Raw genomic sequence first — 16,674 nt, 5'->3', positions numbered from 1 at the left:
AGCAATATGAAACATATCTATCTATCTATCTATCTATCTATCTATCTATCTATCTATCTATCTATCTATCTATCTATATATGTATGTACAGATATGAAGAAATCTGAAGAAAATAAGAGAAAATTAAAAATTAAACTAAGAAAATCTAAAAACCGGACAGCAGGTCCTTAAGTTCTGTGAGGTTTTTTTTTTTACTTGCTTATCCATTGCCATGTATCTTAAGTGGTTGCATAAAATCTACTCCTACTTTCTGGCCCCCTGTCTTGAGCCACATAGCATCACCGGCTCTATGAAGGCAGGAAATCTTAGTGAAGGAGTACAACAAAATTATGAGAAACCCACTTCTTCTTGTGCATGCTGATCTTCCTCATCTATCAATTGGCAGGCTTAAATCCAGGAAGCCCTTTCTGGCACTCGCTCAACAGCTGTCTAACATCAACTCACAGTGGAAAGCCAAATGGGCTGCTGAATGCCCAAATACAGGCAGTTACGTAGAAGACCCTACACAAAAGGTGCCAGATTTTGACTTTCCTCGCCAGCATTGGTCAACTCTGAACAGGATCCATACCCAACATGGTGTCTGCCAGGACTCATTGTTTAAGTGGGGTCTTGTCTCTACCTTCAGTGTGACTGTGCTGCTCCTTGACAAAATATCCATCACATTGTGTCCGAATGTCCATCAAGAGCTTACACTGGCCCAATGTCTGATTTTTTTCAACATAGACCACCCTGTCCTTGAATGGCTGGGTGGACTAGACATTAACATTTGAACCACTATAAGTCCATGTATTTGCCATACGCTAAATAAAATTGACTTTCTTAAAATAGCTTTTATTTTCTTTTGTTTCAAGAAGAGCAGAGAAATCATAGGAGCTAAGGTAGAAAAACTAAATCATAAAATAGAGAGGAATGAGGCTAATGGAAGAAAAACATTTGTATGTATATTACATTTATTCATATAATGATGTATCCATTTACAAATGAAATTACATTTGGAAACATTTGCAGAAAATAAATATAGTAAGGAATTGTCCTTATTAGAAAGTGGAATATAAAAGGCAATAGAAAATACATAATAGAAAATGAAGGAATGTGAATATCTTTGTTTAGTTTTTTTCTGTTTTTTATTAAAAAACTGCATCCACTCAGCATACATATTTCTTACCCCCCTTTTTTGCTATTATGATTATTTATTCTGAAAGCTGCTTGCAATTTTTCCTCTTTGACATTTTGGAACCCCCCCCCCCCAAATTCCTGTTCCTGACTCTAGCAGAAATTCCTCTTCCTGACACTATTATTCTTCTTCAGTAAGCATTTGAATCCTCTCCATATATCACAATGGTTACCCACTGAGACTTCCACTTTTTAACATTCATTTAAGTTTAAAAAATAGAATCCAAAACTCCCAACAATATGAATTATCAAAATATGGGAACAAATTTTAAACCAGTTTGCTTTTTGCGATGACAATTTCTTTCTTGGGAGAAACTATTATAGGGAACTTTTAAAATATATTTTTCTCCGTTATAGTTAAAGAATATGCAGATTATTTCCTTCAAACCAGACCCTACTGAAGTGTTGAATTCTGGGCTGTAGCATTTCAGAATGTAAATTTGATCTTGAATGTATGTCTGATGTAATTCTGAAATTAACAATATCGTATCATATGGTGTGTCAGTATGCATTAGGTAGAAGGCTGCAGTAAATCTTTGCCATGCAACAGTCATTTTTTTCTTTTAGTTCTGCAACGTACAAAAATTTCTTCTCCAACGAAGTCTGAAGTGGTATAATTTAGATGTCAACTGCTGTACCTTATTCTACGAAACCTTTAGAAAAACTCTTAGTATTCTACTCCTCTTATTCACAGCTTCTGATCTTTATATCTGTGTTTGATAGAAGATATCTCAAGCTAAAAGCTACTATTTTCTTCTTCAAGAGCACAGCTGCCACCTCAGTCATTCAAACCTTCTCGCCATTTGCCTTTAATATGTTCCCTAAATGTATGAATTTGGGAAGGAATTTAGCTCTGGCCTTAAGAGAAAGTGGAAGAGATGAAATAGTTATTTAGCCATGGGAAAATTGAAAGTCGAGATAGAGATTTAGTACTGCCTTGCCATGATCTTGTTTGCTTAAAAAGTGAAATACAGGGTTTCAAGATTCTATTAATATGGTAACTCTACAACAATACAAGATCATACTTGTAATCCCTGCATTGTGTATCTTGAACAGGCCTATCCAAAAGGTCTGAAAGAATATGATCCAGTACAGGAATGGATGAGTCCTAAATTACAAATATTAGTCAGGTCCTAGAGATAAGTTCATAGTCAAAAGCAGACATGGGTCAAGATTCAAGGAAGCAATCAGATAAGGAAACAGATTAGGCATTATCCTTCTAGCTAGCACAACTAGAAGGCTTATAAGGCCAAGAGGACATGAAATTAGCTCTTGGCATTAGCCTCAGGCAAGCTGAAAGAGAAGTCAAAATGATACCTCAAATACAGAACACATTTATGGGTGAATCAAGATATTACTGATACAGTATAATGGCAAAAATGCCAGGTATCTGATTGACTAGTTTAAAATACAGTATGTCCCCCTGTCCAAGTTTTTTTGGAATCCATATGCAGAAAAGCTTTTTTTCAGGATCGTATCAAACTGTGATTATAACATAACATATATGATCAAGTGCTTGCATGGTAGATATAATGATACACATCTGTGCCTTGCTTCCAAACTACAGGTAGTTTGGATTAGACATTCTTACACAAAGGAAAAGCTTACTCTGAGGAGCTGTGTGTGATAGTTTTGATGAGAAAGAGAAAAACATGCTAGTTATTTTTTAATAGTAATACTATTAAAAATTGCAAATAAAACAGTAAAAACTAATGCAAACTAAAAAGAATAAAAAGAAAAAATAGAAGATACAGAAAAAACAAGATTATAATAAAGAAAAGGAAAAGAAATATATAAAGAAATGGTTTGCTGATATGTATGTCCCTTTTAATAATCAAAATATCTCTTTTAATTATTAAGACATCAGTTGTTTCTTTTGTATGTTCAGTGTAATACATTTTCCATGTCATTCTTGTAGTCTGTAATTTTAAAATCCATTTTCAGTCTACCTATAGTCTTAAAAATAAATCCTGTGCGTTGTTAAAAACTATCCTTCAGTATGTATAATATTAAAATACTTTGTTTTATTATATTAGAAAAACAAGTTTGAGTATGCTTATTTTATTCATTTATTAAATTTATTTGCTACCCATCTCATCACAAGGCAACTTCTCCTTTAATTGTAATCCTTAGCTCCTTTGTTCCTTGGTGTGCCAATTTTAAGGTCTTATCTTCTTCTTTTTTAAAAAAAAAAGAATTTAAAAGAAAAAGCATTTTCCCTCAAGAAGGATTCTTTACTATTAGTCCCAAAATCTTATTTCAAATTATCGGGATCTTTAGTCCATTTGTAACTTTCTGAAAGCAAAACTTTAATCATCATTTTGTCTATTTTTATTAAAATAATATTTTAAGTCTTAAAGTTGTATTTAAATTATCTTTCACTAAGAATTGAAGGAAGCTCACCAATGCTTTAAAATTTGACATGCCAAAGGTTCCTAATAACTAATAATAAAGCAATTAACAAATAATTTCCAAAAGTGATTGGGAAAGGAAGTATGCGAACCCAGCAGCTGTCCACAGTTTGAGCAAGACAGTATACCCTCATCACCCAGAGCTCTAAATCCACCAGAGGGCATGGTCTTGCTGTCTCCTTGCAAGGAGCAACTGTCTGGACACTTGTGGGCAATCTCAAAACCTCTCCTTCCCCAGACAGGAATAATTGAAAGGTTCGTCTACTTCATTTTGCCATTTCTTCCCAGAAGTGAAATATCTTAGTTCTAACAAACCAAAACAAGGTTTGTTTGTCAGGGTTGCAATTACTGTTGATTGTATACTCTTATTTCTACACTATTTCAGGGATTGTAGGTCCTCTTCATTATGCATTTTCTATTATTTTGTCATATTTAAATATACACAAACCAAATTATAACTTTTAGTTGCTCATACTGTACTAATATGCAACTAGTCTCATGAATGACAATAGCAGACCATTTATATCCATACTTATCACCATCAGACTTTTCAATGAATCTAGCAATGCAGACAAGAGGTAGGTGTCTCACCTTTATCTGAATTTGTAGTTAGTGCTATATCTTTTCTAGTTCAGAATCTTTTGATCATTTAGCATAAAACTAAACTGTTTTATGTAGACCTCATCCAAAGATTATAACTATAGTCTCAGAAACCCAAGGCAACATGTACTTTATATCAGTATTGCTCAACCTTGACAAGTTACATTCTGCTATAATATGAGCTCCCTAATCTGTCTTTCACCTGAACAATTAATTGCCTTTGCCATAATTCCCAGTCACTATGCATGACTAACACAACTTTGGACCACTTCACTCAGGAAGTTTATAAATTTTTTTGTATTCATTTTTAAACCCTCTTTCTTTTTATAAGTCTTTTCATTCCCTAACCAGGCATGGAAAAAATACAAAGCCTTGGGGATCATCAGTAACTGACACACAAATGGTTCTCCCCTATCAACAGATGGCCTAGACAAGCACAGCAGGACATATTTTCTCTCCAGAGTGCAACTGATAACTCACTTTTTAAATAATTGTTTTAAACTGAGATTCCCTGTCTGACTTAGCTTAGGCAGATGGTAATGTTACTACAGATTATCTCCTTTCAAAGTATGACAGGTAGTCCTTCTAACTGTGAAACCAACAACAGATGTGAATAATATGGCAGGCCGATGTTACTGTTATTCTAACTTTTCAGATAGTCTTTTCACTGACTGCACTATGTGTGGCCTTGTAGATACTGTATATACTGAGTATAAGCCTAGTTTTTCAGCCCATTTTTGTGCTGAAAAAATCCCCGGCTTATACTCGAGTCAGATTCCCTCTGAAAAAAAATGGTGTGGAGTCGCGGCCTCCGGGCGGCGACTCCCAACAGCCTTAACCCGGGAAGGGAAAGGCAAAAAGCGCTTTGCCTTTCCCTTCCCGAGGCGGTGGGACTGGGGCCACGCCGGCGGTAGTGACTCCTGACTCAGGGGGCCTCCGAGGGAGGGGAAGAGAGTGACTCCTGCCTCCCGCTGTCATCATCTTCTTCTTCTTTTGGGTTAGTGAATCAATTAAACCTTTCATGATAGTGAGATCGTTTCCCAAATTAATTATTTTTATTTTTGAAATTTACCAGTAGCTGCTGCATTTCCCACCCTCGGCTTATACTCGAGTCAATAAGTTTTCCCAGTTTTTGTGTAAAATTAGGTGCCTCGGCTTATATTCGGAGTCGACTTATACTGAAGTATATACGGTAAATAGGAGAGAGTTCTGAATTAACATTCCAAAATGTCCTCGTCCCGAACTGATCCAATTTTTAGGTGTATGCCAAACAAACAAATATATTTTTATGTGTACAAACATATAGAATTTTATATCTATATGAGTTCAGAAATAAATCCCATAGAATTAATGTTACATTTTTTGAAGGTATTTATAGTTATAATCTTGATGTCCTTGACTTCTATACCCTTTTCATGTGTTGAATCCACACTTGCCTTGATTTTTTAAAGCTCTGATCACAGTGAAGAATTGGTAACATGCTGAGTGTTGATAGATAGAATAAATATGGAAGTTGGCACAACATACATTAATATTTTCCCTCTCTCTTTCCCCCTCTCTTCTTTCATATTTTATTTTCCCAGATCTGTATGCTTCTTCATTTTAACTGTGAAGATTTCTTGAGTTTGTATCTCAATAGAGATAATAATCTCTTAAGATATTTATCAAAAAATTAAAGTGTTACTCTTATATACAAACATCATTTGTAAATCCTACAACATATACTGTGTAGGATACACACACACACACACACATACACACACACACTTTAGAATTTACAACAATTGCAAATTGAGGCTATCAATTTTTTTAAAAAAATAAAGCAAATATATTGGCAAGAAGGCTATCAATATGATGTCTATAAATGTAGTGGGATCCTGATAGAAACTCTACTATTTGGTACTTGCATTGGAATATTACTTGCATAAGGGGCAAAGTTTTTGTTGCAATGTCATGGTGTATGTTTTTAGCATTTGGCCCTCTTTTTCCCTTCATGGCTGCCTATGATTGTGGATCTTTGGTAGGTGAAGATCTAAATACAGTGAGATTGCTTGAAGAGAAGTGTGGGCACTCTGTTCTTTGTTGATCATTTTCTAGGAAAAAAACCATAATCATATATGCAATACACATTAAGTATTTATGTGTGTAAAAAGAGGAGTGCCTGAGGATTTTACTCTGCTAGTTGTTGCTGACTGTAGGGAGTAGTGCTCATCTCCATTTCAAAGTTATTGAGCCAGAGCTGTCTGAAGTCATTCCCACAGTCATATGGCCAGCATGACATAACGGAGTGTGGTGATACCAAAATTTATTGACTTGCATTTCTTTGCTTTCAAATTGTTAGGTTGGCAGAAGCTGGGGTGAGGATGGGAGCTCACCCTGTTGTGTGGAGCTTGGGTCTTGAACCTGGGCTGCTGGCTTTCCAGCCAACAAGCCCAATGTCTTAACCATTGAACCACCACATCGCCCTAAACACACACGCACACGCACACGCACACACACACACACTTAGTAAAAAGGGTGCATGGAAGACTAATATGTGTTTAGTTCTTGTAATCTCACATGTGTTTAATTCTTATAATATTTGCAGAAAAGAAAGGAAAAGAAAGGGAAATGAAAACAAAGACACTATCACAACTCTAACCTTTCGCTGATTTTTTGATCTAACTTAAAACATATTTTTTTACCTTTTTCTTTCTTTTTTTAAATTAAAATCATTCTGACATTAAACACGAAAATGCTAAAATACAGAAACTTTTCTGACTATACAATGCTGAACATACCTCCCATTCCTTTTTCTTCTTTCTTTCAGTCTACTGATTTTATGAAGTAGCAGTTTTGGAAACTTCCTTGTATTTCACCTCTGTCTGCTTTTCTGCAGACTCATTTCCTTGCTCTTTATTACTTTTCTCTTCTATCTGAAAGTTGTCAATATGCCCTCTTCATTTTCTCTCTCTTGCTATACCCAGTTCATTCAAGGTTGCCTTGCATAACTTGTCTGCTAAACTTCTTAGTATTCTCAGCACTTTTCCCAAAATGCTTTCAAGTTTCTCTGAGCTTGATTTATCTGTGACATACTGTACCAACTGCAGACTCAGATACCCTAATTTTCTTCCTCGACTTCTTTGGTCAGAGAAGGATGTATGGTATTGTTATTTCATTAATTCAAATTCTTTAATTGTTTGGTACTCACAGTCTGTGAGTATATTTCTAAGGAGACAGATGTTTCAAAATGAGAAGGAATGGTTAAATTAAGAAGCAAACTTTGAACTTATCAATCAAATGTGTTTTTTTTAATGTCTAGTATAAAGCCCAAAAATAAACTTTCAAATTAAACTGACACTCTTAAAATATTAATAAAATGTAGAGGAAATTACTGTAGTTTGAGAATAGATCTTAGGACTCAGTTACAGATACCCTGACTGCAGCATTAAAAATTCTGGGGTAAATTATGACAGCAATAGTACTTATACTTATATACTGCTTTACAGTGCTTTACAGCCTCTCTAAGCAGTTTATAGAGTTAGCATATTGCCACCAACAATTTGGGTCCTTATTTACCCACCTCAGAAGAATGAAAGGCTGAGTCAGCCTTGAGCCTGGTGAGATTTGAACTGCCAAATTGCAGTCAGTCAGTAGAAGTAGACTGCAGTACTGCATTCTAACCATGCACCAACCATCACGGCTCATTGTGAGAGGAAGAAATCTTTCCTTGTTTCTACATCTAAGCAAGCTATAGGCAAATCCTAGGTATAATTTGTGAATATACAGCAGCTTTATACAGAGAATGGCATGGTAGTAGTTTCATCCTTTCTCAGACAATATTAACAATATGCTTGGATGGAACAGCTGCTTCTCATCAGCAATGATAGTGTACCTCTGCTACCTACTAAAAGCAGACACAGAGGAAAATAAGTGTGATGTTGAAATTTTTAGATGCATCCATTTCTGTAAATCTTATTATTAGTATTATTTATCCTTTCCTACTAGGTCAGCATACTAACCATACTACCTTTGAAAAATGGTCAATGAATAGAAGCAATTTTGATTTTTGGGCCATACAGTAGTTCCTGAAGGATTCTGCTTCCTGTCACCATTTAGGGTCAATTCGACTTGCTGAAAATATTCTTAGATGGGTATTTCACATGGATACAGCTCATATATTTTGGGGGAAGGTACCTTTTCCCACCACATATGGTCTATACAATAGGTAGCCTCTGTGATTTTGTGTTTCTGTTTTTCAGTTTTGGGTATTTGCCGTAGTTTGCTTTTTGTTCCTTTATTTTTTATGTCTTTATTTAATTGTAAGCTGCTCAGAATTGCTGTTGCAACTGATTGATCAATCCATCAAGCAAATCAATAATCAAGCATGGCGCCCGCCATCTTTTGAGAAAATTGCTTTTACAAAAGATGGCGGCGCCAGCAACCACGCCGTAGGCTTGTTCAGTACCGTCGCGGACCGGTTGGGACCCTGGTCTATACAATAGGTAGCCTCTGTGATTTTGTGTTTCTGTTTTCAGTTTTGGGTATTTCCGTATTTGTTTTTGTTCCTTTATTTTTATGTCTTTATTTAATTGAGCTGCTCAGAATTGCTGTTGCAACTGATTGATCAATCCATGCAAATCAATAATCAAGTATAACACCAGTTTTATATTTTATAAGGCAGCTGGTGGCAGCTGACTTAATACAGAGCTAAGCAATTTATTTTTGGTTAGACTTTATGGCAGACTTCTAGAAAATACATGGCTATAAAGGAAATTTAAAAATAACATTCCTGGGACAAGACAATGGCAGTCTGCCTTCAAACTGATACCATGGATGGAGTCATCAAGTTGAGCATAACTTGAGGGTTTTTTGTCTTATCCGATAAGAACATATTTGCCATCTGGTTCAATCCTGCCCATATCTATTGAGAATGACATCTTAATTGAGTTGAGTGAGGCTTATTCCTGACTCAGTGAATACACAATTGCTGCCTGAGGGTATAACTGACACAGAACAGTCTTAAACATCAGCCATGCTTTGCTCTGCTTTTACATTTTTTAAGCAACTGGCTTTATGTAGATTTCAAGCATCCAAATAGTCTAATTAACTATTCCTTCAGATGAGATTCTTGATTATATTGTCAATGCCAACATGACTGTTTCTGCTTCTTGTGTGAGAGAAGACAACGTGGTGCATTAGTTCAGAAGCTGAACTAGATCCCAGTTTAACTTCACTCTCAGATGGGAAAGGTCACCAAATAATTTGGGGGTCATTCCTGTTCTCTCTGTTAAACTTACCACACAAGGTGGCTGTTTATAAGGAAAAACAGGAGGAGGGAATCTTGAATCTGCTGCCTTCAGCTCCTGGAGAAAAAGAAATAAAATACAATAAATACATAAATACATTAAAATGGGTGATGATTCAGCTGATAAGCTTAGAGTATCCATTCATCTCTCCACCAAGGTTTCCTAAAGATGTTCAAGCCTAGAAAACTAGGCAATCACTGGAGAAGAAAAGTGAGAATCATGACTGCAGTTTCCTCCTTTATCATAAAAAAAGTTATCGGACAGTAAGGAAAGTTACTATAGGCAGTCCTCAACTTATGACCACAATTCAGCCCAAAATTTATGTTGCTAAGCGAGACAGTTGTTAAGTGAGCTTTGCCCCATTTTACAACCTTCCTTGCCACAGTTGTTAAGTGAATAACTGTAGTTGTTAAGTTAGTAATATGATTGTTAAGTGAATGTGACTTCCCCATTGAATTTTTTTGTCAAAAGATCTCAAAAGGTGATCACATGTCCCAGGACACTGCAACCATTAAAATATAAATCAGTTGCCAAGCATTTGAATTTTGATCATGTGACCATGGGATTGTTGCAACAGTTGTAAATGTGAAAAATAAGTTACTTTTTCCAGTGCCATTGTAACTTTGAATCATCACTAAATGAACTGTTGTAAGTTGAGGACTACCTGTATCCAGTTTTCTTAGCCTGAAATATATTTCTTTTTCCCTAGTCTTGAGAACAATGAATTCATAGTAGTTTATTGACAATAATAGTTCCATCTTTTTGACAAAAATGCTCAAAAATTAAGATGATTATAAAGGGGTAGAACTTCAGTCACATGATTGTGATGGCTGCCATATTGACTTGTTCACCCCTTCCTGCATCTCTTTTCTTGGGCAGTGTGATCTGAAAGTTTTAAAAGTGGCAGGTGATTTCCTAGTTTACTGAAATCCTTTGTCAATATTTGATTATTTAATTTATAATTACTTTGCTTTTCAAAATGGATTTTTGCAAATGGCTTCTATTCTTTTAAAATATAAAAAAACACCATCTTAATAAGATAAAATTAAAACATTAATATAATAACTATATCAGACTAGCAATCCTCTCCATCACTAAATGCCGTCTTTAAATTCCAACTTAATCTTGAAATTGGAGTTAGACTTATGATTGACGACTAGTTATGATGAAATATTTTCCTGTCAATAGGAACAACCCCACTATTTCACAGAATATCTAAGAATAATAGTTAGTTGTTTAAGTCAAGATGATCAATTTGAGTATTAGATTGCTAATGTTTTGCAATTCTGAAAGCTTTCTAGAAATAGCATTTACAATACTGCATTCCACTGTGGCTGGGTTTACCTGCTCAGGTTATACCCATCTAAAGATTTGACAGTCTCTATGTTCTAGTTAAGTTTTATCACATTTGCTGTTCTCTAGCTATTTTGGTCTGAACCTAACATCAATTCCAGCTAAGATACCTACAGTATGGAACTAATAAGTATTGTAGTATCCAACACATTGGAAGAGCAAAGATTGAGAACAGTTGTTTTAGTTGGAGGATTGTATTAATAGAATCAGAGTTAGAAGGCATAGGCAGGGGTGTCAAACTGGTGGCAGATGTGTCACGCGCAGGCCACGCACACCCCAACTCCATGAAAGGGAAAAACATCACTATACATCACATGATGGCAACGTGACACCATGAGTTTGACATCTGTGGCATAGAGCATAGGGATCCAAATTAAATCAAGCTGTCAGGACTCCAACAAATCCACCCCCTGCAAATCATAATTCTCTAGCCGCATCTCAGAGAAGAGAAAATTGATTTATTAGAAGTGGACATATTGGTGTTGGCTGGATGCAGCTGATACTAAATTACATCTTTCATTTCTCCCTTGACCCTGGTCTTCCCCCCACCCCCGGATGTATATTCTCCAATGGGACACATCCATCCCCAAGAGTCATCAGTCATGCTCTCCAGTAATTTTCTTGCGCTCTGGATGATTATCTAGGCACTTAAGAAATGCACTGTTTTCCCCATTTGCTTTTTCTGGCAGCTAAAAAGACCAAAGGAATATCTTTTTAGTTGACACAATCAGCACATTACAATCCTGGAAATTGTGTTTTCAAGTCCATTTGTGCTTGAAAATGTCCTTCTTTATTTATCTTCCAGAGAGCCCTCCCTGTCATAGATAGCACGTACACAGGTAGCTTTCGACTGGAGTCATTTCAGCTTTCATCAAAGGGAATTATAGAAATATAGATTTGAAATATATCTGTATATTGGAAGCAAGTTTGTTATTGGCTCAAAGATGGCTCATATAATTACTGTTTATTCAAACTATGGATTAATGCTCAGGATTATTTGAGTAGAAGATATTCAATGATTATCTTCTGCTAACACCTTTTCAGGGTTTTTGTCTCTTCCCCCTCCTTTCGACCTGGCATTTCTAGACAATCTTGCTGCTTTGATTTGACTTCATGAAGCAGGAGCCAAGGGCAAAAGCATAGCTAATAAGTCTCCTGCTGGGGCATTAAGAGTTGGATCTGCTCACATGAAGAAAATTATACACTACCACATCTGTTACATTTCAGATGTTTCTAATTTAAGCTTTAACAAATGATAGCTTTAAAAAAACAAAACAACTGGCAATTTCTTCTTCACTGTATATCCCATAATGAAAGTGAATGTTCTAAAGCTGAACAAAGAATTATTTTCTTCTACAACTTAATTTTTGTTAAAAGCCGTAACAGATTCAGCCCAATATTACAAACAATGGGTAACCTTTCAATGCTCTCTTTTTCAGGCAGGATGGCAAAATGTCACCTAAAATACGACAGTGCTACCTGAAACCAAATTTTAGGGACACTTGGTGTCTGAGCTTGGTTGCTTTCTTGCATATTTTCATTACCAAACTATGTAATGTTGTTACTGTCCTTGATTGGGGCATTGTTTGCTTCTTGATTGTTGGTCTAATGTTGTGATGACCTAGAGTATATCAGAAATATAACAAAAATCAAAACGTAAAATAAAGTCCTTTAATGCCTTCAACTTGGCTTCACTGTTTAATTGTTCACAGTGGAGGAGTAAACTATTTTCAAAATAACATTTCAAAGGACAGAAACACAGTTCAAATTCAAAGAGCTGATAACGAAGCAAAAACCAAAAACAAACCGCACTGAATAAAGTTCCACGACAGACCAGGATAGATAATTGCCAACTTCAGGAAGATAACCAGGTACAGTCCGTTGGAAGAACGCCAACCAAGATAAACCTTCTTTAGGAATAAAACACTAATTTGTCTCCAGCGTCTGTTAGCACGCAGGTCCAAACTCTTATGCAAATCTCACACCTGCAACCCATGAAGAGGATCATGACCCTCTTCTCCCGAGTAGACCACGTTTTACCCTGAGCCTCTCCTCCCTGTGTGCCCTAGGGTGGATAGGGTATAGGCCTGGGTCCTCCTCTGCCCTTCCCCAGCCTCCTCCACCACCTCTGGAGCCACACTTCCAATCCCTGTTGGCTGTTTCTCTTCTTCCTCAGAATTAGTCTCCACCAGGGGCATGACAAATGTTAATCTTGGTGTTAATCTCTGCTCACCTGGATGTTGATTGCTGGTGAGGAGGTGTTTTGATCTTTTTGTTTCCTTTTTGGCTTTTTAATAATCTCTTTTGAATGGTAAGTATGTGTTGTTTATATCTGTGTGCCTGCTAATGGCCAATTTGCCTGAGTATCAGTCTTCTAGGAATTCTCTAGCGTTTTGGCTTAGTCTAGGGTTCTCACAGTTCTCCAGTTAAAAACCATCGTTAAGTCTGTCCATGTGTTGTAAAATTAAGTAATTTTTAATCATATTTTTGATTACTAGTTGATGTTCAAGAAACTGCCAAAGAAGCTAATAGTAAACAAGAGCCCAATCAAGGAACCAGTCAGATGACTCCCACCAACACTAACTGTCAGGATTCTGGCATATTTCTATGGTCTTTTAGGGTTGCCATTGACAGGGCAAACCACTAGAATGTAGAATGAAACCCCCCCACTCCTACTAGTACTGACGATGTTACCTAGTTTGGTAACGAAATATCTGCAAGAAAACAACCAAGTTTAGAGAGCACCAAGAACCTCACAGTTCAATCCTCAGCTACAACTAATTTCTTCTAAGAGCTTTGGTGGCACAGTGGTTAGAATGCAGTACTGCAGGCTACTTCTGTTGACTGCTGGCTGCCAGCAATTTGGCAGTTCAAGTCTCACTGGCTCAAGGTTGACTCAGCCTTCCATCCTTCCGAGGTCACTAAAAGGAGGACCCAGATTGTTGGGGACAATATGCTGACTCTGTAAACCATTTAGAGGGGGCTGTAAAGTACTGTGAAGCAGTATATAAGTCTAACTGCTATTGCTATATTGCTTATCTATCATTGTTTGCCATCTTCTCTGAATTCTGCTGATTCCTGTTATCCTCAGTGAGCATGCTTAATTGTGAATGATTGCTGTTGTAGTGTATTAACATAGAAGCTATTCACAAGTAAACGATCATAGAGACGCTGCTGCTTCAAAATGTTTAGAAAGAAACTACAATCTACAATGGCAAAATCCAAGGTGCCCTAGGAGATGATCATCCCTCTTGGTCTTTGGGCAGAAGAAGCCCCAGTAATCCTCATATTTTATGCCTGTGGAATTTAATGATGTGAAATGGGTGCAATTTTTTTTGTCCTTGATGACCTTTCTAAACTTCTCAAAACAAGCTGAAAATGTTGGTCCACCCTGGCCTCGGGTTTTCTGTGGAAAGGGTGTTCTATCTCTGCCATTCCTAGCATAGCTTAATTATTGGAAACCAAGCCATAGATTTCCAGAATCTTCTAGATACAACTTTTTGAGATTTCTTCTTCTTCATTTATGATTTTTTTCTTCATTTGTGGTAAGGAATTATGAAATGAATTTTTTTAAATTCTGTGCTGTGTTCTCTTTATAGCAAAGTCAACGTTTTTAAAACTACTTCTTGTACTTTAAGACAGATTTGTCAGATTGAAATTTAATGAGACCGTGTTCCTGTGAAAGGATATTTGGGAATTCCTGACTTCCCTTTTCTTGCTTTTTGTCAAGCGCTCTGATAGACGAAGCATCTGAAATCTGTAGTCCCCTGGGAAAGGCAAACATTTGATAGAAAACACAGCCGCCCATCAATATGCTTCTTCTTCTTGGATTATTTTTGCTTATATCATTTCCTTTCAGAACTGACAAAAATCCAATTGTTTTCAATTGACTCTGTTTTTGATGCAGCTCACATAGAATGTAAGCAGATTACCAGTGGGGAATCCCACTATAGAGAGCTTTACTTTGATCAATTGGAGTACATTATTCCTTCATCTTGAATAATTCAGACTCCCTCTCTGCTTTGTAGGGTATTTCCTCTCACTAGGAAGATGAAAGCTCCTGAACTGGGAACTCCCCCAAATGTCTGCTTGTATTTGCAACAAAATATTAGTTTAATAATGCTCCAATACTTTTAAACAAGCAATACAAACAGGATGGATTAGAAAAATTGATTTATATGATTTTTTCTATTTTCCGCGTTCTTAAAAGGAAATGAATTATGCTACTGATATTCCATCCATTTAAAAATATGAGATAAAACAAGGTTTTGTTAAACTAGGTATTTTATATATATTTATATCTGTTTCTTCTTTAAAAAAAACCCCACTAATATAGTATTTCTTTAAAAGATATAAGTATTATGCCACCACAATATTGCTTCTTTTACCTAACTAATGTAGAAAATAAGCGTTTTTCTCCTTAAATTTGTGGAAGTCTTAATAAAATATCCAGTTCACTCTCTTGCTACATATTTCGATTGTATGATTCCTAAGGCAGGGGTCCCCAACCACCGGTCCGCGGACCGGTCCCGGTCCGTGGAACAAGTCCTACAGGGCCGCTGGCTTGCTGGCGCCGCCATCTTTTTGATGAAAAAGTGCTTCCGGTGAGCTTTTCCGGGTAGAAAGCTCACCGGAAGCACTTTTCATCAAAAAGATGGCGCGCCAATATGCCGTACCGGGCCGCGCCATAAAAAGGGTTGGGGATACCGGGCCGCGGCATAAAAAAGGTTGGGGATCACTGTCCTAAGGTATATTATGATTATTTATGGACTGGGCTTGGAGATCCTAGATACTAATCTGACATCTTACGTCATCTTTCCTACAAACATTTGGTACTCTAGAACTCAAGAAGTTCTGTACCTTTTTCTTAATTATCTTCTTGCAAAGTAGTTTTGAAACAAGTTTTGCTGTAGTCTGAGAATTTTTTTAAAAGAAAATATATCAGATATGTGCAAAAATTTGGATAATCTTGAAATGGCTCTTAGTGTTTTTGTATGCATCATGCTAAACTCTAAATAGGCTGACCATGGTTTGTAAATAAATATATTGGGTAAGTTTTCAAATTACATAATACCCAAATCAATCAATCCACATTGTACCTCAGCACCCTGTGTTAACCTAATAATGTGTTTTACTTGATGAATCCATTAAAATATACTTAAACCCAACTCCTAAAAAAAGCCTTTATTTTTTTTTCTCAATTGCCAAGCAACACATTACAAGATAAAGATAGATTTCTGAATTCATATTTCATTCATAAAATCATTTTGAGAATGTGGAGAAGAGCATATCTGCATCAATTATTATTTATGAAAATATATGGTTTCCATTTCCCCCCTATTCTCATCACTTCCTTCCACTTCAAAGTTGAACGTTGCTTTTGTGATCCAAGAATAATAATAACAGACAAAAAGCCTGGTTCAGGTCAGGGCTAATAATCTATTTTACTCTTCCAATGTTCCACCCTACTTCTATCTCTCTGAATTTGGGAATAATCATTTATTAAATACATATCAGTTGAAATAATCAAGTAGTTTTAGTGCTGCCACGAACACAAGTAAAAAAACAGAGTTTCTGAGCAATACAATAGAATTAAATCAGTGGATTTTAAAAATACTATATTTGAGGTTCTATCGGCACCTTTTCATTATTCTTTGCCTTGGTGAGGGATAGAAGTTTGTACTTCTAGCAAAGATTCTCAGCTTGAGTGGATACGAACAAAAGTTCCTGCTGAGTTGCAATTTTTGTTAAGAATAGCTTTGTTTCCTTTTTCAGCATTGTTGTCTTGCCTGAAATGAAAAAAGAAATATGAACAGTTTTCACCAACAATGAGCTAACTGTAACAAATG

At 36.2% G+C, this 16,674-nt stretch overlaps 1 long non-coding RNA gene across 1 annotated transcript in view; it reads right to left on the bottom strand.

Moving 5' to 3' along the window:
• Nucleotides 1-16,465: 16,465 nt before the first annotated feature.
• LOC148132512 (uncharacterized) overlaps nt 16,466-16,674 on the bottom strand; it is a 204,997-nt gene continuing 204,788 nt past the window's right edge. Inside the window, exon 4 of the long non-coding RNA XR_015748118.1 lies at nt 16,466-16,614. This is a non-coding gene — a long non-coding RNA (uncharacterized LOC148132512). The remainder of the gene's footprint in view (nt 16,615-16,674) is intronic.

Source organism: Notechis scutatus, chromosome 2, assembly GCF_049901735.1.
Source record: "Notechis scutatus isolate UNSWTSFEM ecotype Mainland chromosome 2, rNotScu1.2, whole genome shotgun sequence".
NCBI lineage: Eukaryota > Metazoa > Chordata > Lepidosauria > Squamata > Elapidae > Notechis > Notechis scutatus.
Note: the sequence above shows the minus strand (reverse complement) of the source record. Positions and strands in the feature narration are given on the sequence as shown.